At 36.3% G+C, this 26,033-nt stretch overlaps 1 pseudogene; it reads right to left on the bottom strand.

Annotated features, from left to right (window-relative positions):
• Nucleotides 1-11,000: 11,000 nt before the first annotated feature.
• LOC123458641 lies at nt 11,001-11,669 on the bottom strand (annotated as a pseudogene).
• Nucleotides 11,670-26,033: the final 14,364 nt, after the last annotated feature.

Here is a 26,033-nt window from a genome sequence, read left to right as displayed (position 1 = left end):
CTGAAACTAAAATCAGCCACAATAGACAAACCCTTCCTTCATTTATGTTTTCAAATTCTTCCCCTTGATTGAATCTTGGAAGGAAGAACGTAGACCCAAGAAGGAAATATTTAGTACTAAATACATTTCAATAACCTGGAAACAGTCTCTGGCATCATTCCACAAGCATAACTGTGATAGGTTGAATTTATGTCCTTCACAGACTCAGGTGGTTTTTTTTTTTTTTAACTTGTGAATTGAGGGCTGGAGAGATTGTTTAGTGGTGAAAGCCTATGAAGCCTAAGAACCCAGGTTCGATCCCCCAGTACCCACATAAGTCAAATGCACAAGGTGGCACATGTGTCTGGAGTTTGTTTGCAGTGGCTAGAGGCCCTAATGGGCTCGCTTTCTCTCGTTCTCTGTCTCTGTCTCTGTCTCTCTCTCTGTCTGTCTCTCTCTCATAAATAAGTAAAGAACATATAGCTTTAAAAAAAAAAAAAGCTTATAACTTGTGTCTCTAGCCACCTGGCTGGAGGAGTTGTCACTGGGGGTGAATCCTGGATTCCAGCCCAAAGGTATTGAGAAAGGTCTGGACTCTGGGGTCCTGCTTGCTGTTGGTTCACACAGGCTGTTTTTTGGTGTTGCTGGCTGCTGGTGGTTTCCATCTCTGCTTGGATTATGAAATGGAGCCAACTTTTCCATATATGCAAGTTCCCCTGAAGGTGTAAGCTTGAAATAAATCCCTTCCTCCCATAAAACTGTTTGTTTGGAAATTCATCTCAGCAACATGAAGTTGATTAATACAATGACTCACATTATCCTTATGAGAACAAAACATATATGTTCTGTGTAAGAAAAATCCCAGTGGTTGGGAATGTTCCACTTGTTATCTCAGTTCTTCCCATCACCATGCTGTTAATTGATGTTCCATATTCTCTTCCCTGGTGTACTAGATGAGGTACCTCTCTGTTCACACCTCTCCTTCATCTCTGACTCAAAGGAAGTAATAGCAATAAAGCTTTCTCCTTTAAACAGCACTTGGCAATGAGTGCATGACTGACAATTGATCAATGACTGAATAAAAAAAGGAATATGCAAATGTATTTGGTCATAGCTTTGTAGGTACTGAAGTATAAAATCATATACTGAAGGTGGGCAAGGGGGTGCACGCCTTTAATCCCAGCACTCTAGAGGCAGAAGCAGGGGGATTGTTGTGATTGTAAGGCCACCCTGAGATTACATAGTGAATTACAGGTCAGCCTGGGCCAGAGTGAGTGAGACACTATCTCAATCTCTATCCCCCCTGACACCCACCAATTTATATATATATATATGCTGTTGACTGTAAGGCAAAAATAAAAAATGAAAGTATGGATAACTATTATATGTTAGACATTTTGTTAAGAGCTTTAAGACAATTCTGAAAGCCTAGTATTGTCCTAATTAGAAAAAAATGAAAATATAGATCCCAGAATGTCACTCAACTAAAATATTCTAAAAAAGATTCAAGTACTTACATTTATTAACTCCTAGTTGCATATACTTCCAAAAAGCAATTGTTAAGGAAGGTTTGTGATCAGTAATCAAAGTAATCAAAGTCACAGCTAAAATTTTCAATAGTGCTCTAGCATTATCCCACTCATCTCCTAGGATCCAACATCAATTACTATGTTCATATTATTAGGAATATATATCTGGTAAATGTGGACTATGACACAGAGCTCCTAAAATCCTTTCTGTCTTTGGAATGACAGGAGTCATTATTTTATGATTTTTCATGACAGGTATCTGAGGTGATATTGCTTCTGGATGAGAGCACCTCATCAGAATGAGAAAATTGAGATTCTCAGTCCCACTCCACCCTGAAACCACCAAAGAAAGTAGAGGGGCTGAACATTGAACTATTCATAGTTTACCAATGCTTAAATCAATCACGTCTATATAATAAAGCCATTACTGAAAAACAAATATAATTTAAAAGGATAGAATTTGGAGAACTTCCATGTTGCTGAACACATGGAGATTGCTGGAAGCTCGCATGCCTATAGAAGGCATGGAAGCACTGTGGCCTCCACACACACCCTGATCTATACATTTCCTTCAACATTTTCTTATTCTGTAGCCTTTACAACAAACCACCAAATATCAGCAAAATATTACCCAGAAATAACAACCCAGAGGTTGTTAACTCTCCTAGCAAATTCATCAAATCTGAGGAAGGCGTCATGGAAATCACCAGTTTGTAGCCTGGTGGTAAGAAGCACCAGTAAAGCAACTTAAAGCTTCTAAAGTAGCATCTGGAATGAGAAGCAATCATGTGGTACTGATCCTTGTACCTGTGAGATCTGAGAATATCCTCAGGAAGATTGTGTCAGAATAGAGTTAAACTATAGAACATCTAATATCTGCTAGAGAACTGATGAGTTGCTGGTGGGGAGAGATATCTAGGCACATCTTGATGACTAGAGAAGTGTGTTGTGCAGAAGGCATATGGGAAAGCAGAAAGAGAAAAGCTAATACTTTCCTTGTAGTCTTTTCTATCTGGAGCCTCTTCATTGCCTCTTATCCCGGATGCTCTTCCATTATCTTCACAAAGTTGCTCTTAATGTCAGTACTCCTCAATGTGAAACACAGGTCGGATCACATAACACAAAGATGCCTCACAACTACACCCTAGGATACCAAATGGTTATGTTGACAAGTTTCATCAAATTTGAAAAATAGTTTTCACTATCTAAATAGTGCCTGATAGAAAGTGTGCACACACAATAAAAATTTGCAACTGCTCTAACAAGAAAACAAAATGTACAAGAAGTGAAGTTTTTAAAAAAGCCAAAAGATTTCCCTAAATGTTTAAATTTTAATCTGGCAAAACAAAATATTGCCTTTAAAATCACCATGTAAAGTTATGCATATGCACAAAGTATTCTTAATTAAACAAAACATGCAAATTTAAACTATTTGTTTATTTTTTGTGTGAGAGAAAGGAGAGAGAGAGTGAGCGAAGGAAAGAACGGATGTGACAGAGCCTCCTGCCACTGCAAACAAACTTCAGATACATACACCACTTTTTGTGCATCTGGCTTTACATGAGTACTGGGGAATTGAACCCATGCCAGGAGGTTTTGCATACAAGCACTTTTGACCACTGAGCAATCTCTCCAGCCCAACACATGCAAATTTATAAAGCACTTCGTCAGAGCCCTGTGCTAAGGTATGTTAAGTCTCATGCAGAGCTGGATTTGAACAGAGAAATAGTGTTGAGAGAAAGAAAACATGGGCTTGACAATTCAAACTGCTTTACTTAACATTTCATGGTTTTTTTGTTTTGTTTTGTTTTGGTTTTTGGTTTTTCAACGTAGGGTCTCACTCTGGCCCAGGCTTACCTGGAACTCACTATGGAGTCTCAAGGTGGCCTCGAACTCACGGTGATCCTCCTACCTCTACCTCCTGAGCGCTGAGATTAAAGGCATGTGCCACCACACCTGGCTTGTTTTGTTTTTTTTTAATTGATTCTTATTCATAAAAAATTTAATCTACAAGGACAAATGTTGAATGATTGCTGAATCATTTTGTAATGTTCATTAACTAATCTAGTATTTAAATGACTTCTGACTTAGTATTATAAAATGTATTATAACTTAATATTTTATGTTAATGCCATATGTTTTCCCCTCATTTTTAAGTTGCTTTACCAAAGGCAGAGAAAGTTAAGTAAACTACTAAGTAGCTTGCTATTTGGGAACAATTTATATAAAAATCAAATTTTCCAGATTATTATATAGTATTCCAGACTCCAAGTCAACAGCAGTTTTCATTGCCAATAGATAGATATAATATCCAAGATCAAATCAAAGAAAAAATGTTATACATTCATGAGAAAACAGAAAAATTGTCATTTTTTAAGAGGAAAGTCTTAGATACATGGACACTATTGCAGTATTATTAATGCATGAGGTCTTAGACATTCGCAGATGTTTTTACCTAAAAAAGTTATATTTTACAAGTTAACTATACTAGTTTTATCTACCATTTTTAGTTTATATTTATTTTCAGATAGCTCATTAATGTAATGTAGCTATGTCCCCACCACTTTGCTTTATATAATTGAAGTATAAAAATTCTTTCATTTTTTTATTATTTATTTTCAAGGATAGAGAAATGTGGGAAGAAAGAGGGAGAGAGAGAGAGAATGGGCTAGTTTAACTTGCCATTTTGTGCATCTGACTTTATCTAAGTACTGAGGAATCAAGCCCACAATGTCAGCCTTTACAAGCAAATGCTGAGCTAGCTCTACCGCCCTAAGTATGCAAGTAAGTTAAAAAAATGATTGCTTAGTATGAGTTTTTATGATGTAGAAAAAAAGAATTAAAGAAAAGATACTAATATTACCAAGAGTTTTAATACTCAGAAATTGAGAAAAGGAAGATATTTGAACATATATACAACCACTAAATATTTAAAATCTCTAAGCATTCTGTATTCAGTTTTCATGAAAATAAGCAAACTAATAGGACTTGAAATGATATAAGCATTAGTTGAAGAGGCTGATATCTAAAAGGTCGTGTATCATAAGTGGATCTTTTTAGCTGAGATTAGACTGCTTCACTCAGCATTATTGAAAACTGATACATGACAACAGTGAATCAAGTAAATGCTGTCTGTGTACCCCAGATCATTCCTACCTGAAGAGTACATAGTTGCATACAGTCTTACACACATACATACGTACACACACACACATACACACATGCACACACACACACACTGTCTTAGACATCTTCCTCTACCTTCCCAACTTAGAAGCTCTGAATTCCTGAAGTGAGTATCCCCTGCCTTAATCATTCCTTCTCATGGTTCTAACTCAGTACCCTACAGCCTTTCCTCTCTGCCTCACATTCACTACCTTCCTGAGATGTGAGACGTACTCCTGTCCTGTCATTGAGTATATAAGTTCTGAATCTGGCCTACTTAAACTAAATACTGAAAGTGGCATCTACTAGGCAATTGATCTAAGACAACTTATTCAATGTGTTATAATTTCAATACAAAATGGAATGTGGTATGTGTTTGGGGATGACATCAAATGTGAAAATAAATCTATGTTGCTATTGGGTAATTCTTCTGAAGTATGATGGAAATAACCAGTTAGAATACTGATCATATGAACATTTAAAATTAAATCAAGCATCTTGAATTTTATTCACATGCATGGAAATACATATGTATAATGCACCATATTGAGTTCAGATTAAACAGTCTGACCATGTGGCGAGCTAAATGAGAAATTCAGTTTTTACAATGGGTCCACTCCAGTTTGGGTGTTATAGAAAATAATGATATGGCAAAAAGCAATCTTAAAATGTCATAGCCCAATCGTTAATGAAGATAAAAGCTTATGAATTTTTATTCACATTAAATATATAAAACATATTTAAATACTAATTAGTATGAAGAAATATATGATATTAAAAAATTAGGACTTACAACTGGGAAGATTGCTTGGTGGTTAAAGGAGCTTGCTTGCAAAGCCTGCTGGCTCTAGTTCAATTTCCCAGCCACCTACGTAAAGCCAAATAGGTATTTGTTTGTAGCAGCAGGAGACCCTGGTGAACACACAAACACACATATGCACACACACACGCATGTGCAAATAAATAACTAAATTAAATTTAAAAAATAATATAGTAAGTAGCCTTTTGATATGGCATTCATGGAGATTTAGAGAATAAATTGAACTGTAATTTGCCCTTTTCCCTTTCCCTTCTCATTATTTTTTCCTACAAACTTAAGAATTCACTTGGATTTAAGCCCTGGGAAAACCACCAAGTGGCACAACATGGTACAAAAATGCTAAATGCCATTGGATGTTAATAACCTTACAGTTAAAGGGGAGTTTTCAAATGATTTCCTAAATCAGGAGCAGGTTATTTCCTCAGAGGTTTTCTACCTGATTCTCTAATGCTATGGTTCTTCAGCAGCTTATGCATTTGTTTCAATCAATCTTTTAAAAATAATTTTATCCATAATTTAATTAAACTTAAGTATGCATTGTCAATTGTGATATAATATATCAAACAAAATTTTCTTTTAAATTCCGGGCTGGGGAGATGGCTTAGTGATTAAGCACTTGCCTGTGAAGCCTAAGGACCCCAGTTCAAGGCTCGATTTTCCAGGACCCACGTAAGCCAGATGCACAAAGGGGCACACGCATCTGGAGTTCGTTTGCAGTGGCCAGAGGCCCTGGAGTGCCCATTCTGTCTCTCTCTCTATCGGCCTCTTTCTCTCTGTGTGTCTGTCATTTTCAAATAAATAAAAATAAAAACCAAAAAATTGTTTTTTAAATTCCCACCAATTGTTCTTTTCTCTCATTTTGTCTTCACTGCTAAAACTTTCAGTAAGAATCAGTTGATAAACACAAGCTGATAAACACATCAGTGCAATAAAAAGAAAGGACTTGTTCCACCTCCCTAGCTAATGTCCAGTCATGCTGAGAAACAACAAACTAGGAGCCAGGTCAGCTGGAGTCAGCCTTCATAATAATCAAAAAGGGGATAAAAACTATAAATGTCCAATTTATAACCCAATAATAGCACAGAGATTGACATTGAAGACACTGTAGAAGTTGAATTCCATTTCAAAATAAGAACTAAATCAACTAACCAAGTTAAAAGAGACGTGTATTGTCAATTCAAAGAGAAGTTACAGCAGCTAGACCTGGTCTAACACTCTTTAGACTACCTTGACCAAGAATAGCCATAATGAATACAAAGAGGAATGTAATATACCAAATTAGATCTCACACAAAATGATGCCACTGTTCATAAAAGTTAAAGATTCAAATATCTTGCTATAACACTGGGGATGTTCTTGTTTGTAAAATATAGAACAATTAGTCCACTTTGTTAAAATAAAAATTTACTGTCTCACATATGAAAAATTTCAGAGATATGGCAACTTTTAAATTTTTATTTCATTGGTTTATTCATGAGAAAAATAAGCAGAAAGAGAGAGAGAGGGAAAGAGAGAGAGGGTGCACCAGGCCTCCATCCACTGCAAACAAACTCCAGAGGCATGTGCCCCCTTGTGCATCTGGCTTTATGTGGGTACTGGGGGATTGAACCTGGGTTCTTAGTCTTCACAGCTAAGTGCCTTAATTATTAAGCCATCTCTCTAACACTTTCTAAAATATGATTAAAAGAATAGAATATATTTAGAAAGTCTGCATGTATTTGAAGTAGAAATATAATGCCTATACCAAGATCATAGACAGGATATTGAAATTCTCAGTTTGGTATAGTAAACTTGACTTTTGGTCTACTAACATCCTGTTCCCTTTAATATAAAAGTCCTAAGTTTCTCATGTGAGTTCCACCGCCCATTCCTAAACAACTGCATTGGCACATAATCTAAATTGGATCAAAAGGGGTGTGAACAATATGAATGGGGAATATTTCATATATGGCTATCAGGATAGTAAAATTCTCTTCCAATAGAACTATTGTGAATGATTTGAAAATAACCAACACATTTTTTTTAAATTCTTGTGTTTATTTTAATTTATTTGAGAGTTACAGAGAGAGAAAGAAGCAGAGAGAGAGAGAGAGAGAGAGAGAGAGAGGGAGAGAGAGAGAGAGAGAATGGGCGTGCCAGGGCCTCTAGCTGCTGCAAACAAACTCCAGATGCTCGTGCTCCTTGTGCATCTGGCTAACGAGGGTCCTGGGGAATGGAGCCTTGAAGCGGGCTCCTTAGGCTTCACAGGCAAGCACTTAACTGCTAAGCCATCTCTCCAGGCCCTATAACCAACACTTTATAGAAATATAACAATTCATTTATGTATTTAATATATTTTGATCTTCTCTGATCCAATTGTCCTTGCTGTTTCTCTCCCATTAAAACCCTTCTTCTTCCCCATTAATTCAATAGGTTAAAAAAAAAGACAACTTTTTTTTAAAGTCCTAGATCTGGCTATGATTAAAGTATGCACCACTCCAAAGATTCCAAGTCATGCAAGTCAATTTGTTGTCTTCTTACTTCAGATGAATTGAACTAAACTTCTATCACTTATCCCTGAAAAAATAAACTAGTAATATATGGTGATCTCAAAAGTACTATGAATAATTAGCATTTATTTTTGTCAATTCCAGAGCCTTATACTAATAAAGCCAAAAAGTATAATTATAATAGCAAATTCTGTTGATGTTGTTGTTCAGCAAATGTCACTGCTGTTTGAAAGCTAATTTTCAAATTCTTGGCCAGGGCTGACATTCCATGTCTATGTCCCAGCTTTTACATTCTGCAGTGTTTACACACCCCACCACAATGATCAGGCTACCTGATTCCTTAGAATAATATAAAATTTCACAATAGGGCTGGAGAGATGGCTTAGTGGTTAAGCGCTTGCCTGTGAAGCCTAAGGACCCCGGTTCGAGGCTCGGTTCCCCAGGTCCCACGTTAGCCAGATGCACAAGGGGGCGCACGCGTCTGGAGTTCATTTGCAGAGGCTGGAAGCCCTGGCGCGCCCATTCTCTCTCTCTCCTTCTATCTGTCTTTCTCTCTGTGTCTGTCACTCTCAAATAAATAAATAAAATTAAATTTAAAAAATTTAAAAAAAAATTTCACAATAGTAGCAGACTCTCACAGATAAGTCTTTAAATCTTGTTTTGCTCACCAGTGATTTACCTCATTACAATGTACTATTCATGCATCTTTTTAAGTTGTATAATTTGAGCCTTCTTCCCTTGAGAAGTTTTATCCACTTTTCCTCTGTAGTGACAACTGAAACAACCAAAGATAAAAATATGTAGATTACTGAATTTTCAGTGAGCCTAGGAGACATATTTATTAAATCACAAACTCCCAGTGCAATCTTTAAAAAAAAATCATTACTACAAAAAATGAGAGAAAGTGTCAGAGCAAGTGCTAGAACTCCTAGGTAGGTTTTAAATAGTCTGGATGTCTCTCAAAGTAGATGACATAGCTGTAAAGGATCAAAATGATTTCCCTGGCAGGTGTGAATGGGATTCAGGTGTTGTAAAGTAAGGTTGATGAGAGAGGGAGAGCTGAAGAACAAGCTGCAAAGACTAGTCTTCTTTTCAGGAAGCTGACATGAGAGAGAACATATGACAAACGTCTTGGTGACCGCTAATCAAAGCCAGCTGAAAATAAGGCACTGTGGGCAAAGGATGCCATACACAGTACCACATAGTGTGGTGCTGTGAAAAGCCTATTTGCTTAATCCCCAGGGGGAAAGGCAAGTAAGAGTAGAATCTTTTGCAGAGATGTCCAGCCCATGATGATGTGGGTACATGCTATTCCGGCTAGATGTGTGCACATTATTTAAAGTGAATAAAAGTCATAAATATATAAGCATGAGTGACATGATAATAGATTTAAAACATATAAGTAAAAAAGTAATAGCATAAGGAAAAACAGAAAATTTCACTAAATAAATAATAATAAATAAAAATAATTCTTAAAATATGAAAAACTCAAGAGGCTAGAAATAAAAAATGTTTATAGAACTTATAAAAAATAAGAAATGAATAAGATAAAAAGGGAACAAATCGGCATCCAAAGCCCTACATACACAAACATATACACACATGCACACACTCACCAGACACATGCACACACACAGACACACTCACACACACACATGCACACATACTTACATGTGCACACACATGCACGCATATGTGAACACACACATGTACACAGACATGCAAACACACACATGCAAACATTTATTATACTTTATTCTACATTTAAGAGAATGAGAGGCGGACTAGAAAAAAATCAAATGGAATTTTGCAAAAGAATAAATGAAACTCATTTGAGATCAAATATAGACATGAAAGGTAAAAGAAATATATTACATGCATAATTTGTGTTAATCAACATAAAATAAAGTTAGTTATGTAAGTTTTTAAAACTATGAGATTTAATATCTATTTTAAAAGTAAAATGTTTACTATAATCAAAGATTTACCAGCATGGTATATATAAATATACATTTGTTTTAAAAGCCTAGGAAGATAACTTAGTGATTAAAGGCATTTGTTTACATTTGTTTGCAGTGATGTTTTCATTATGAATTATTTTCTATAATTAGTTAATTTAGGCACATCAGTTTGTATTTTAGAGAAAATCATTTTTCTTAGGACATAGATAAGCATAGTTTGTAAGTGCTAAAAGATGACTCCAAATCTCAGCAGAGCTCTTTCCCAATTACTCATTTAGTCTTTAATAACAAAAGAGTTTAAAAAATAAAATGCTTCATACATCTGTGTGATTCTGATAACTTAAAACCCACTGAATGAATGCATAAGCTGTGCTGACAGAAGAGCTCAGAGCACTAGCAAGGCTTAATTGTGAAGTATATAACAGAAGGCCTCACAGTTTTCTAAGGGGAGATAGGAAACAAAGCTATCATTCAATAGTTCAGTGAAATGGCATTGCCCAGGGGTGGCACTGCTCAGAAACCAGGTCACTTCCTCTGCAGCATACATGTTGGAGAAGCTTCCATTTTGCTAGTATGGCTCTGCCTCCAGATGTACAGGCAGCCACTAAACCATCCTGGCCTTCATCCTTTGGCAATCTGCTTAGTCACCATGACCACTTGGCAGCTAGTGGTTCCAGAAGTATATCACAGAGACAGTGATCCACCCCTGATATTAAACTTCTCCAGATGAAGTGATCCAACCTTCATTGTCCTTACTACATAGTTTCACACAAATCAGAATCCTTGGCTTTAAAGTTCACCAAAATCTGACCAGAGAAGGCTTCATGAAGTTCAAAACCATCTATACCACCCATGGTTTTGTTGACTTTTCTAGAATTTTAGAGTAGCATATCTTGGTTCAAATAAAGGCTGATCTTTTGGAACCTGGGACACATACACAAAATTGTCAAATATGTGTACCAGAGCTTAGTCCTTGGCCATAATCAACAATGCAGAAGCTCTACCAGTACAGGACTTCCAAGGCAACAGCCAGTCTGTCAGCAGAGTGGCTGTTGTCTCACTTGTGGAGACTCAGCCACTGCAGGGGTTCAGCTAATAGAAAATTCTATCTGAATTTAGAAAGTAAAGCCAGTCACTGTCCTAGAGTCTTGGATTTATTGAGATCAAACATCATTTTTCTGAAATGATGAATACAGCCATGGGACATTAAACTAAACACCACCAGCACCAACCACATCACATTGGCCAGAAGCAATCACACCAATAGCTGTGGTCATGGCATGGTTCAGAGAGATATAAGCCATGTTGACAGTGTGAGCAAAAAAGCCATCTCTTAGGGCTACTTCTCTAGGCATGTTGCTTAGTTTCACATTGTGGATAACTGTACCGAGGATGATACAATCAAGAACATCCTTTGGAGCATTAGCCCCATGTAACAAACTCTAAAATACAGTACCAGCCAATTTATGTGGCATTGGGTCCTACACAAAGTGCCTAAGCACAAAATATATATATATATATATATATATATATATGGAATGCAGACATTATTCACAACCAAAATATTCCTTCTATTAAGTTTGACTAAGGTTCTCTTTGATTTGGTCTTGGCAGCTGGGGCAGTTTGTAGCTGGCAGGAATAACTCAGAGGTCTTACAGAAAATCAGAAAGCCCATTTTAATGTGATAGAAAGGTTTATAAAAGTGTAAATCAAGATGAAAGTCATTGTGGAATCTCAGTTCTCAGATCCCCTCTCAGAAAGGTTTAATTCTGGATGCCATATTTAATACAAATATAATCCTTAATTTATAAGTTAAAAGGGAATAACTTAGTCTACAAAAGATATATCTTAAAGTGGTAGTTTGAATGTATATCCCATAGACTTGAGTTTGAATCTTAAGTCTTCAGTGTGCAGAGACCTTCTGGGAAGGAGAAGATGTCACTGGGGGCAGAATTCTGGAGTGTAGTCCTAAGGTGTTGGAGGGGTCAGATATCAAGTCTAGCCTAAAGGTGTAGGAAGAGCAGATTGAACTCTGGTGGTTTGTTCCTGCTAGTCTTGGTGTTTGCTTGCTGTTTGGTAATATCTCTCTTGGACCTATGGAAATGAGCCAGCTTTTTCTGCTAGTAATGGTGTTCTCCTGAAATTTGTAAATCTGAAAGAATCCCCTTCCTCCCATGAGCTGTGTCTGGAATAATATTTGTCAGTGCAATGAGAAGCTGACTGCAAAAACAACATCCTTTGGAACAATGGAACCATGTAACAAGCCCCAAGGTGTAGCTCCAGTGAAGTTATTTGGCATTGGGTCCTTATGTAAAGTGCGTACTATCAAAAACAGAATGCCAACATCATACACAACCACAAAATTCCTTCCATTAGATTCTATTAAGATTTTTCTTTGATGTGGTCTTGGCAGCTGAGGTAGCTTGCTGTGAGGAATAGCTCAGAGGTCATAGAGAAAATCTGAGGGCCCATTTTAATGTGGTAGAACAACTTTTAAGTAATAATCAAGATGGAAGTCATTGTGAATCCTCAGTTCTCATTTGTATGGGATTCCCCTCCCAGAAAGATTTGATCCTGGATATCATATTTAATACATATATAATACTTTATTCATGTATTATAGGAGCGCAATTTATTCTTTGAAAGGTATATCCAGAAAAATAAAACTAATAAAAATACAGATGGAGCTGAATCAGTACATGAACTCTCAGCATTGTTAAAGATCTCAACAAGATTGCAGATCATAAATTAAGCTGAAAGCAAAATGGCTTCTCTGAACAAAGAACATCTGATTAAATTAACAGATTGATAGTATATTGAGAAAATCTGATGTCTACAGTATCTGAAAGTAACAAGAGGTTAATTTGGAATATATAATCAACATATTCTGTAAAAGCTTTCTGCATATTGCCGGGTGTAGTGGTGCACACCTTTAATCCCAGCAATCAGGAGGCAAGAGGTAGGAAGATCAATCACTGTGAGCTTGAGGCCAGCCTGAGACTTTAGAGTGAGTTCCAGGTCAGCAGGGGCTAGTGTGAAACCCTACCTAGAAAAACAAAACAACACAAACAAAAAAAATAAATAAAATCCTTTTTGAAAATTGGTAATACTGACAGTTAAAAGGTATGAATTTTCCTAAAAGAGAATGTGAACAAGAATTTTGCAAGAAAAAAAGAAATGACGATAACAAGTATGCAAAGAATGGGAAGAAATGTTCATATGGCAAGTAATTAAAGAACTGCAAATTAAATCAATAGAGGAGAGAGGAAGGTTTGTGTGCCCTGTAGGAGTATAGTCTGCTTTTATTATTGTAGAGAGCAGTGTGTTAGGATAAAGTCATAAAATATACCCATAGATTCTAGCATAATCATCCGTATAGCCTAATGTAAAGATATGTCATCCATAATTATTAGCAATGGAAGTTGAAGTAATTTTGATGGATGTCAATAAAGGAATAGACAAGTTTTCAGTGATAGATAGTGTTAAAGGACTCTACAGAGCAATTTATACACAAACAAAAACAAATATTTTAGCTGTGATTCTTAATAAAAACTAACTAGAAACTACTATAGGATGTAAAGAAAGATAAATTACATAAAACTACGTGTTTAGGAAGAACTTGAACAGTGAATATTTACTACCAGCTCTTACAATGGGGTAAACAGTTTTTAGAAGTGAAAGAGGAATGAGACAGCCAATGTCAGCAAGGCTCCATTATCTTGAAGCTCTTGCATTTTTCAGGCCTGAAAAACCAGCACCATATAAAATGGCACCAAGTTCTACAGCCAACTTAAGAAGCACTAGGGCCCCGTGATAGCATTGCTGCAACAGCCTACATTACTGGGCAACAGATCACAGGAAAATATTTCTCCACGCCACACTGTGAGATCAGCATACACCAAAGACACTTGCTTATGGATGAAAAAAAAAAAAAAAAAAACGCCTGTCAAAGTTCAGAGTTTTGTACTCTTTAGCCTGCAGGGAGTTGATTCTCATTAATTTCCCAATGTCCTCAAGAAACCCTTCCTGTTGTTCTTGTACAGGATATGTGCTTTGCTGCACTGTTTTTTTCCTGACCAAACTATACATTTTCTTTTTCTCCACTGCCTTTTGTTCCTAGCTGTCACTGTATATATGACGAAAAACAGCCTGCAAGTACTGTACCATAGCTCACATGCTAGAATGGCTTGACATTTTCTTTGTCATTTAATTAATCCATGACTTTTAAATTATAATTTCATTGCCAGAATATAATAAGTGGCTTCTTCAATAATTCCCACAAGAATGCTTTTCCCATCTGAAAGCTCATGAGCATATCTCTGTTAGCCATGTTTCTACCAGGGTTCTAGTCGGCTACACTCCCAACAGAATCTTCATGTAAGCTCTACCTACATACAACATTCTAGAAACTCTATGACCCACATCTCTAAACCTCTACATTCCTCCTCTGAAACTTCCAAAAACTTAAGAATCACATGGTCAAGTTTGCTGGCAGAAACAATCTTATTTCTCTGTTACCAATTTTTGCCTTGGTCATTTTTATGTAGCTGTGACCTTACAAGAGCCATGCAGGGCAGGACCTGTTTCTGCTGACTCATATTCAGAGGGTTCCATCTGGAAGTGTTTGTCCTCATGCTTGGGCAGTGAGGGCCTGGGACACAACACTGCTGTTCACAGCCCAGGGCACCAGGAAGCGGAGAGAGCAAGCCAGGCATAAAATAATGCACCCCCTCTCCCACAGACACACCAATGTAATTCCTCCATTTAGGCTTCACATAGCAAAGTTTTCAGAACCTCACAAAATAGTGTCACTAATTAAGGACCATAACATGAACCTGAGAGGAACATTCTAGATTACAACTGGAACACAAATGAATAAAATGCTTTTAAACTAAATAGTATAGTTACTTAAACCCATTGCTCCTAGAGCCATACAATATAAAACACATAATACAAAATAAATAATACATATCAAATATGATTTAATAACAAAATGAAAACCCAAACTTTTGAAAACAATGAGTTTGAAAACTGGATAAAGAGTTCTGAAAATGTCCTATTTCTTAAAAAAAGTTTAAATCCATCTTCTGACAATATCAGTACATATGTGTGTGTGTGTGTGTGTGTGTGTATTCTTTTTTTTTTTTTTTTTTTTTTTTTTGGTTTTTTGAAGTAGGGTCTCACTCTAGCCCAGGCTGACCTGGAATTCACTGTGGAGTCTCTGGGTGGCCTCGAACTCACAGCAATCTTCCCTACCTCTGCCTCCCGGGTGCAGGGATTAAAGGCATGTACCACCACACCCGGATAAATTTATATTTTTAAATATCATTTATTTATTTATTGGAGACAGAGAGGGAGAGAGAAGTGGCTCTAGCCACTGCAAACGAATTCCAAACACATACAACACCTTGTGCATCTGGTTTACCTGGGTCCTAGGGAATCAAACCTGCCCTTTAGGCTTTGCAGTGACTTAACCAGTAAGCCATCTCTCCAGCCATGTAATTAATGTTAATTAATAAAAGTACAGGCATAATTTTCCCAAAAATTATTTTGATCTGGTTTTGGTGATCCATGATGTGGAGCCCATGGATACAGAAAGCTGAAAGCATGATATTGAGTGAAAAAATGAGTACCATTTATTATTTGTATAGTAATCAAAAATAAGAAAGGTACTCTTCAAAAGTTAGGATAGCAAAGAATTTCTGGTATTTTGTTTACTGATCTCCATGATGGATATATAGCTCCTATTCAATTGTGCCTTGTTTGTTTATGTGTAAGATTTAATGGAAATATATATTTTTTTTCTAAGAGGTCTTGTGATCACTAGTCTAAGGTAAAGGAAAAGTATTATTAAACATGGTAATGAATAAAAACTCAATTTTTCTCCATAAATATAATCATTGATACTGGAAGATATGAAAATTGAGCTGTCTTTCACATGGCTCACAAAACCCAATTCTAATAATATTGAAAATATGCATGCTTTTTTTCATTTGATACCACATTACCTGGATACAAATACTTTCATCAATAAACTTGATGTTATTTTATATATGTCTTTTTTTTTCCCTAAGTAAATTTTTATGTTGCCAAATAACCTCTGTTTTCTTTCTTTCTTTTAAATTTTTTTTTAATATTTACTTTTTTGCAAGCAAAAAGAGAGAGACACCAAAAAGAGAGACAGGAAGAGAGAGTAGGCATGCCAAGGTTTCCAGCTGCTGCAAAGGAACTCCAGAAGCATGAATCACTTTGTGTATTTAGCTTTTGTAGTACTAGGAAATTGAACCTGGATCCTTAGACTCAGTAGAAAAGTGCTTCAACCACTAAGCCAGATCCTCAGCCCTGTTTTCCTTCTTTCTTCTTTTTTATTTTTTGTGGGGGGGTGGGGGGCAGGTTGAGATAGGGTTTCACTCTATTCCAGTCTAACCTGGAATTCCCTTTGTGGTCTCAGGGTGGCCTCAGACTCATGGCTATTTTCATTCTTAATAGGCAATGTCACATCAGCTTTCAGAAGAACATCAGAAAAATGCACTATTCTTCAGGGAAGGAATCATTTGAAGAGAACAGAATTGTACAGGTTTCTAACTTACATACTCTTTACATAATTATATTAATGTTTACAAAATTATGCAATGTTAGATATATGATTTTCATATTTTACAGTGTCTATGCTCTAATTCAATAATGGCTTTTATACAAAAAGAAGAAGATGGCTGGGCGTGGTGGCACACGCCTTTAATCCCAGCACTTGGGAGGCAGAGGTAGGAGGATCACCATGAGATCAAGGCAACCCTGAGACTGCATAGTGAATTCTAGGTCACCCTGGGCTAGAGTGAGACCTTACCTTGAAAAACCAAACCAAAAAAAAAAAAAAAAAAAAGAAAAAAAAAGAAAAGAAAAGAAAGAAAGAAGAAGAAGGAAACAAACTAAGGAGATGGAAAACAGATATAAAGGTTACCAAATTTTATGTCTGTAATATATAGCTTGTTAAATAATTTATCTTATTTTGAGACTTAAAGGGGTAAATAAAATCAAATTTAAAGTAGATAAACAAGCAAAATTTTTACTATAGGTTTCCAGGGAAAAATCCTAGAAAGGAAAAAAATCTGAATGATATTAGACTCTTGCATGTAATCATGTTCCTTAAAAACTTGAAATAATGATTCTAAAGTGCTCAAGAAAAAGAAGTGTGACTCAAGACTTTTTATATTCAGTCAAGTTGACATTTTAGTATAAAGGAAATTCATGAATATGTAAGAAATCAAGAGAGTCCAAGAGCTTGTCCTAAAAATGTGAGTATGAACTGCAGGGATGGGTGGACTTAAAAATCTCTGAAACATATGAATCATATTAGGAAAGTACTGATAGTTTTAAAAAAGCATTTAGATGTAAAACTAAAGTATAAAAAATAATAATGGAATTCAATAGAAGTGTTAAAATTATAGAAGTGTTATTAAAGTTAATAAAAGCAAGCACTAATAGCACACAGCTGTTTATACACAAACAGTAGGACTATACTGCATGTTTGGTCATTAAATACATCCATGGAACCTGACTGGGACAATTTAGTGGAAATTGAAGTGAGTTATGTGATTGTGGTGGGCTGGAGAGATGGCTCAGTCACTGGAGTGTTTGCTTTGTAAGCACAAGGGCCTTAGCTTGTTCCCTAGTCCTCACCCATGGAAATAACTTAAAATGTTGAGCATAATGGTGCAAGCTTGTCATCTCAGTGCTGGAGAAACAGAGATAGGTGAATCCTTGAGGTTTACTGGCCAGGCAGGTAAACCAAATTAACTAGCTCCAGGCTTAATGAGCTACCCTGTCTCACAAAAGGTAAACAGTGCCTGAGGAAAAACTCAAGAGTTTCCTCCGGCCTCCATGCACACCTGCACGTACTTGCACACACATACAAAGGGAGAGAGAGAGAAGAGAGATAGTTCTATGCAATTTTCCATATCTCTTCCCTGCTTTCTCATTGACTGGTTGCACTTCAGACAGCATTGATCTCAGAACAAAGGGAGCATGCATTCTAATTTTGAGTTGTTCATTAAGAACAGGTAAAATGACTAAAAAAATACTATAAATATACATAAAATATTACTATATAAACATTTATTATACACTATATTATAAATTAAAATATAATATTTATTAGTCTTTTGTGAAAACAACTATGGTTTATGAGTTTTATTAGTTTATTTATTACTATATCTTGCTGCTGGGATAGTCGTACCAAAAATAAAATGTTCCCTGGACCAATACTGAGCTCTGAAAACTGTCACAGGTGAAATTAAAACTCTGTAACAAAAAAGTACATTTTCTATATTCCTACACATCAAATAAATATCATTTGGCATTCAAAGATGATCAAACACATAGGGATTCTTATCATAAATAGTGAGGTAGAGCAGCTGTATTTCCATATGCCATGCTTCACATGCATTCCAGGCAGCTCCTGTCTCACTCCCTGCCTAATACCTTTCTGCAGTTTTGTTCAGATAATTGAACAAAGAGTGAAAATAAAAGATTGCTAAAACAAACAGTTTTCAAATTTCCTTTATTGTTTTATAATCCAAAGTGTATGTAGCAAATTGAATATAATGTTACAGCCAGTATAAAAACATTCAGCAAGACGTTGCCTCTTCCCCATAACTGATGGCTTCCCCCACAATGTATGACCCACAATCCCCATGAGGATAGCAGGCATCCCCATCGAGGAGGATCCCTTCTGGGGGAGGGAGGAGGATGAGGGTAAGGATGGTACCAACATGTGCTGTTCACACATTGAATATGTACATAACTAGTAAAAAAAAAAACAATCAGAAACAACCAAAAGAGTTAGTAGAAACAAAACCTACAACTTTTACAACCACATAGATGCCAGACACTGAAATTGTTATATACAGATTATGAGAAAAATATGTAAATCTGGAGATTAGCCAGAATGCAAAACAGATAAAAATTACATGAAGGAGAAGCAGCGACTAGTGTACAATATATCTTTAATATCAGTCCCAGAGAAATAATATATATATAACAAGTAACAGAGAAGATTTGAAGAGATCATGACTAAGAATTTTTCAGAATAAATAAAGATCATATAGAAAGCAGTGGGGGAGACTGGTGAAATGGTTTAGCAGTTTAAGGTGCTTGCCAGTGAAGCTTAGGGTCCAATTCCCCAGGACCCTTGCAAGCCAGACACACAAGGGGGGGGTGCATGCATCTGGAGTTCGTTTGCAGTGACAAAAGGCCCTAGAGCGCCCATTCTCTCTTTCTCTCTGTCTCTCTCTCTGTCTCTCTCTCTCTCTCTCTCTCTCTCTCTCTCTCTCTCTCTCAAATAAATGAACAAATAAAAAAAGTATTTTTTTTAAAAAAGAAAGCAGTGGGTGTGAAAAGTTGTAAATGAAAGTAAAATTCCACACTTAGATATCCAATGATAACACTAAAGTACAAAGAAGACAGGAAGAAGATTTTAACATAAACAGACACTAATAAAAATTCAGTTGTCATATGAGAAAAGTGCCAAAATTAATGAGCTATGTAACTAACTATAGAATTGAAAATAAAACAGGGCTGGAGAAATGGCTTAGCAGGTAAGGAATTTGCCTGTGCAGCCAAAGGACCAACGTTCAATTACCCAGAATCCATGTAAGCCAGATGCACAAGGGGCACATGCATCTGGAATTCATTGGCAGTGGCTAGAGGCTCTGGTATATCCACTCTCTCTGTGTATGTCTCTCTCTCTCTCTCTCTCTCTCTCTCTCTCTCTCTCTCTCTCTCTCTCTCTCTCTCACACACACACACACACACACACACATTTCTTGCAAATAAATAAACAAAATTTTAAAAAATAAATAAAACATTTTAAATCCAAAGAATGTAATATGAAGGAATCCAGAACTGAAAATAAGCAAAGAGATATCTAGTAGAGCACAGAATTAGTAACTTTGAAGTAACTAGCAAAATAGATGTCCCTCTGATAATATTAAGCAAAACAAGTAAGAAAAGCAACATCATATAACAGAGACAATAATCAATGGGTAAAAGCTAATATATTTGAAATTGAAATAATTAAATCCATGGAAAATAGCTAAAATGGATTTAAAAAATAGAAAATCTTGGGGCTGGAGAGATGGTGCAGTGGAACATGCACTTGCCTGCAAACACTAAGGACCAAGGTTCTACTACCCAGTACCCGTGTAAAGCCAGGTGCCCAAAGTATGGCACACACACTTGGAGTTGATTTGCAGAGGCTGGAAGGTCTGGACTGCCCATTCTCTCTCTTTCTCTTTCTGTTTCTCTTTCTCCTTGCAAATAAAATAAAAAATGTTTAAAAAGAAATAGAAAATATGAACACTCATAAAACTATAAAAAGTATATAGTTTTCATTTAAAAGTAATGAGCTGATTACTAGCAATCTCTCACTTCACAGCATGATTGGTGGTTGGTCTTTGTGGACCATGACCAGTATTCAGGCATAGAGGAGCCTATCTGGTGACATGTGTAGCTTGCCTCTGAATAGAGAAAATGAGCCCTGCCACAACTTCATAATGAGATTAAATATTCACACTTAAGAAAAAGTATTTTAACTATTCTGTAGAACAAGAGTAGACAGTGGGCACACAATGACACAAGTCTGCAAAACATGTGCTTTGAGAAAACATGAGTAACAGTAATGCAGCCGTCAGCGAAGACCTCCTTCCTCTTCAAATTGGTTCAGTCAAATGAGGCCCAATACTAAAAGGAAATCAGCCTTTACCAGTCCATATTCTCCTTTCATCCCCTTGGGCAGTTCTTAAGTGTAAGTGATTTCACTGATTCTGGGTGTCAGGAGTTCTAGAGGACTTCACAGTGCTTAGGAGACTGGAGAATTTTCACAGTATTTCCTAACTACCCCTTCCTCCTTTTCCCTTCTTTTCTTTTCTTTTCAACAATACAAATATATTTCTCCACTACTTTTTCAGAAACTTGAAGTTTAATATTAGTTCGTGGTAGAACTGGTCTCTTCTGAGCTCTCTCTCCATTTTTTCATGGTCTTCCCTTATCTTTTTATATTACTTTCTGGGTGTGTCTCTCGACTTATATAGGTTTATTCAGTCTCTCTCTCTCTCTTTTTCCCTCCACTTTTTGCATGATCTTTCTTTGTATTTTCTCTGTATACTGTTTTCTAGGAGTAGAGCAGGCATCAATAAGAAAACAAGGCTATATCAAGTGAGAGGTAGCATACCAAAACTTGTTAGTGATTCAGATTAAGAAAACAAATATTGGGCTGGAGAGATGGCTTAGTGGTTAAACGTTTTCCTGTGAAGCCTAAGGACCCCAGTTCTAGGCTCAGTTTCCCCAGGACCCATGTTAGCTAGATGTACAAGGGGGCTAACACGTCTGAAGTTCTTTTGCAGTAGCTGGAGGCCCTGGCACACCCATTCTCTCTGTCTCTCTTCTCTCTCTCCCTCTATATGCCTTTCTCTCTGTGTTGCTCTCAAATAAATAAATAAAAATAAACAAAAAAGAAACTAAATATTGCTGAAAAGATTTCTATGAACTCATATGAAGGCATTTGTGTATTCCTATAATTAAAAAAATTGAGATTTATGTTCTCTCATCTTCCTACCAATCTACCAGGGTGGGACACTTTCATACTCAAAATGTGCATTTCCTCTCAAGAACCAGAGAGACTGTCATTCCACAAAAGTTACAAGCAATCTAGGGGAAAAAAGAGGGAATCATAAAATCACTTTGGACAAAGTCAGTTATCAAATTCACAAGTGCTCACATATCCTTGACTTTAAAAAATCAACTTTGTATTGTCAAAGATTATAGTAAACACAGAGAAGTGAAGTTGCCCATATTTATCAATATTTTTATGAAAACACTGAAGGGATACTGTTCCTTCAAAATTATCTCATCTTCCTCTCCCTTATTCATGCATTTCTTGGAACACTGCCTATACCAAAGGAAGATATGAATGTGAAATTCAAAGGAATTTGAAAACATTTGGTTAATTGGACTTGTACAAATCCTTGCTTAAGCAATCAAAAGTAGTAAACCTTAAAAAAAAAAAAAACACTAGTGTGAAGCCTTTTCATCCACTTGTGGTTGGCCATAACCTGGGGGTCACAGCATAGCTGTACATACTCCACTGACTTTGACAGTGAAGATACTTTTGCTCAGGCTGAAGTGACTTTATTTCAGCTTGTGTAACATGAACATTGAGTTCTTGAACAACTTGTTTGTTTCATACAGTTGTATTTTAAGTAGTATATTCCTGACTACATGACAAATAGTTTTGAATTTTTCAGGCTACTTATGGCTCATAAATCTATATTTTCATAAATTTTAATTAATAAGGGAAAGATATGCTCTATGTTCAGGAATATTTTTGATGATTTTGCAGAGTATTCAATGTTGAGACTACTGACAATCTCTTGTTATGTTGGATGGCTGCTCTATTCCACTGAATTCATTTCTTTGACAGCAGTCTGTCTCATAGTGAACACTTTCTTTGTGTCTAAGGTAAGTTTGTTGGGATAGCTAATTTCTGCAAGCATCACTGGACAGACTACTTCTGGGGAGAGAACATGAGTCAATGAGGTGATTTATAGCTTCTCTGTACAGAAAGAAATCTTAGAGTCAGAGTTCTAGAGGTTAAGAGGGTGTGCATGGTCTTTGGTAAAAGGTTTTAGATAGCTATAAAGCTGGATATTGGTAACTGTAATTTGGAGTAGGAAGGAGATATGGGCAACAGGATATACCTGTGTTACTAATGTCTGGATTGATCTCAAGGATGCTACCTGTAGAGTCCAGGCTGTTTGTCTTCTGAATCAATGTAGACGCTGCTCCACATTTCCCACTGTGGTATGTGATGTTTGTAATAGCCAAAAATTGATTATCCATTGCAACTCCTTCTTATAGTTGATGGCTGAAGGACCACTAATCCATCTTTACTGTTTCTTGGGATATACTACAAATAGTTTCCCACACAGTAACTTGCTCTGTGCTTTGCAAAGTGACTTTGAAGGGAGCTTCAAAGTCAAACTGGTTTTTTCAGATGTGATGAGATGGCATGTCATGAGCCATTTTCTCCATAGACTTTATTATCAAAAATCATAATCACAACAGAATCTGGACATGCTTCTCAGAAATCACAGAAGTAAGGAGGAATTGAAAGAACATTCCAGAAACTTCTCTATCCAGAATTCTAGTCATCTATGTCTAGCAGATTTATACTCTGAATAGGAAGGACAAATGTTTCCTCAAAAAATTATGATGATTCATTATCAGTTTATCTCAAAGAAGTATGAAATAATTTCTTTAGGAAGAAGAAATATAACATGTCAGAAATTGGACCTGCACTTAAAAAATTGGAAAAGGAAAAAGTCAAAATGAAGGTAAAAGAAAACTATTTTCTTTATTTTTTATTTGGTCAAACTCCATAGGATGACTTTTGAAATGAGGAGAAGACAAAGCAGATATATGCCCCACAAGATTAGAAAATAATAGGAACAGGGAAAGTCACTGTGTAGAAGACCAGATGTGGAAATTCTGAGAGAAAAGGTCAGTAATGTCAAAGGTATCAAAGAAATTATGGAAAGCTTTCATTAATACTACATATTGTGGAGTAAATTGTGTTACCTGAAAAGGCATGGTTAATCTTAGCCCCCAGTAACTGAATGTGATCTTACTTAGAAATAAGGTCTTTGTAAATATAATTAAGATGAGGTTGTATTGATTAGGCGTCTTTATAAGAGAAAGAAGAGGGAAATTAGAGATAAACACAGTTAAGAAGATCAAGTGGGATTATTTCCTCAAAGATATTTTTAAGTTTCCTTAAACAGGAAAACAGCAATGGACAATTCTTGCCTAGAATTTCTGGAGGCGTTACATCCTGCTAACATATGACCCCACTTGTAATCTCCAACACTGGGAGAAAAGATATTTCTATCATTTTAAACCATCTACTTGGTGGCTTTGTTATAGCATCCCTAAGAAAGTAATATATTGAAAAGTACCAAATGATTACAAAACTTACTGAGGGCAGGGAGGGGATTCGAAGGACATTGTTTTATTTATTTATTTTTTTTTACTTTTCTTTTTTTACAATTTAATTGATTTTTATTAATTAGTTTTGTACTCAGTGAATACAGTCAAGTTGGTACCATTGTTAGCCTCCTCCATGTCCTACCACCTCCCCCTGGCCCCTCCTTGTTGAGGTATATGGGTCACTCCAAGTTAAGTGTCAACCACTTATGGTGTCTTCAGCAGTAGGGTCTTACCACTAACCTTTGGTGGGTCATCAAGTACTCTGACAGAAATCTGTCATTCTTTAGGAAACCTTGTAGGTCTCTGATCAAAAACTCATTGTAGATGATAACCACTTGCTGGTACTGGGAGTTACAGGTCAGTGCCCACTAAGAGAAGGAAGAAAAAGATAACTAATATAGAAGAAGTAGAGAGGAGAGAGAGACTGACTGTAGAAGATTAAGGTCAGAGGAACAAAGAGAGAAAATGTAAGCTTCAAAAAGCTAGGAAGCATGCGAGTTAGTCATGCTGCAATCCTAAACCATCATTCCAAGCATATTTGCCAGGGTCTTGGAGACAGACCTGAGGATATGCAACACTTGTCAAAGCAGAGATCCAGAGGCTCCTAAGTGCTCATCACTGAAGCAGACTTAAAACTCACCCACCAAGGCTCAGGGAAGAAAAGGTAGAAAGATTGTAATAGTCACAGGTTGAGACATCATGTCTAGAGACATTCCCTCTCCCACAAAATAACTGACTCCTGCTCCCACAATGCATAAACCACAACGCCAGGGGCAATACCTGTAACCCCACTGAGGATTATCCCCAACTTACTAGGGGCAGGGATGAGAGGGAAAAGGGTACCAACAAAAGTGTATACATAAGAAATATGTTTATAATAATAATAATAATTAATAATAATAATTTTCTTTAGACCTGTAGATATGGCTCAGCAATTAAGGTGCTTGCTTACAAAGACTACACTCTGAGTTTGATTCCCCAGTACCCACGTAAGCCAGATACACAAAGTGAGGCAGGCAAGTAGAGTTCAGTTTCAGGGACTAGAGGTCCTGGCATGCCCATTCTCTCTCTCTCTCTCTCTCTCTCTCTCTCTCTCTCTCTCTCTCTCTCTCTCTCTCTCTCTTTCGCTCACTGCACTCCCTGTGTCTCCTTGCAAATAAATAAATAAAATATCTTTAAAAATTGCTTTAAACTCATGTTAACAATTACTTAGAAGCTTTGAATTAAGTGATTTTCCAAGTTTATGGTCAAATACAAACTTTCCTGGGCTTTGGTCTTTTGAGAATGAGGATAACATTAGTTGGAAGGAATTTAAAATATTTTCAACTTAAAATTCTTAGTATCAGTGACATCAGAAATTTATTCTTATTTTAGAAATTACCTTCCTTATGTCTTGAGCCAATATTACATAGACTCATTTTCACTGTTAAGTTTATGATAAAGAGGGTTTTCTGGTTTTTTGTTTCATCTTTCCCTGCTGTGAAATCTAGCTCTGCTTTCCTTTGCAGACAGCTGTAGGTGCAAAGAATCAGAGTACCATTTCGTTTTCATGTTACTAAGGTGAACATGCAGTTCACACTTAAAATAACATAAAGACTAGACAAATATTTCTATCTGGCTACATCTAACCCTGAGGTTTATGTTGTGCCAGGCACTACTGCTAGTGGAAGGGTTATGACTCAGAACAGCCTTTTTTTTTTTTCCTCAAAGATACTTTTAAGCTAACTTTAGCATTGTTTTGGTCTTTCAAAATTACTCTATAGAGATATAACCTGCACATAAAAACCATGCCTAGTTAGTATATACATCACATGTTTAAGAACAAAAGAAGATATATGCCATAGATATCACTGTGAGAGTGAGTGTCTTGGTGTAATTGATAATTTTTCCCACTATTGACTTTCTAAAATCCAATTATGTGATGATTATAAATATAAAGATAAAAATAGCCATACTTATCCCGGAGTCCCACAGAGCAAATCATCACAATAAGCCTGACTCTGGACCAGAGCTGAAAAAGGACTAAAGATAAAAAATGAGAAAAAACAT

This window comes from Jaculus jaculus, chromosome 1 (genome assembly GCF_020740685.1).
Source record: "Jaculus jaculus isolate mJacJac1 chromosome 1, mJacJac1.mat.Y.cur, whole genome shotgun sequence".
NCBI classification, from domain to species: domain Eukaryota; kingdom Metazoa; phylum Chordata; class Mammalia; order Rodentia; family Dipodidae; genus Jaculus; species Jaculus jaculus.
Note: the sequence above shows the minus strand (reverse complement) of the source record. Positions and strands in the feature narration are given on the sequence as shown.